Source organism: Tupaia chinensis, unplaced genomic scaffold, assembly GCF_000334495.1.
Source record: "Tupaia chinensis unplaced genomic scaffold, TupChi_1.0 Scaffold000402_1, whole genome shotgun sequence".
Taxonomy (NCBI): domain Eukaryota; kingdom Metazoa; phylum Chordata; class Mammalia; order Scandentia; family Tupaiidae; genus Tupaia; species Tupaia belangeri.
This window is the reverse complement of record NW_006159904.1, coordinates 5035588-5036328: the sequence shown is the minus strand read 5'-3', so window position 1 is coordinate 5036328 and position 741 is coordinate 5035588.

The window sequence follows — 741 nt, the reverse complement described above, 5'->3', positions numbered from 1 at the left end:
TTCAAAAAGCACACCACGCGAGTGTGAGGGAGTGCGCAAAATCCTGAGAGGAGAATGGAGGAGAAAGGACTGCAGTGTGGCCATCTCCCCCATGGGGGAGGAGGGTGTTAATATCTCACTTTCTCTCTCTCTCTTGCTGGCAAGGTCACAATCCTGTAACAAACAAACAAAAAGTGTACATGAATCACAGGAGGTGGGGGAAGTTCTTGTTAAAATGCAGATTCTGATTCAACAGGCCTCAGGTAGGACTGGAGACTGATGGGACTGCATAAGCTCTTGGGTAAGGCTGACAATGGATAAAGCCAGTCCGCAAAGCCATACTTTCTTTTCTTTTCTTTTTTTTTCTTTTTTCCCCCTTAGGTTTTAGCCATAGGATGTGTGAGACAGTAAGAAGGAAAGTAAGAAATCACCCTCCAGGGGATTTGGCCATGCCACAGTCCCTTCTCCTCCATTCTCCCCCTGGATTTTGGGTATAAACACACACGCACCAGCATGATTTTCAAGCCACTGGGTCCAGGACTCAAACCACGATTGGCCATGCAGGAGTCCAGCGGTGTAACCACAACACCTGCTGGTCCCTCAGAGGCAGACTTTGAGATGCAACATCTGGGCCACTGTGTCCCAAGTAAGCCTATAGTAATCCCCTCATGCGCTTGTTAAATATTCCAACTGCTCTCCTGGAAATCTTGGTTTATGTGTAGCCTAGGGCCTCGGAAGTGTGGGAAAACTAGAGTCTGCTCC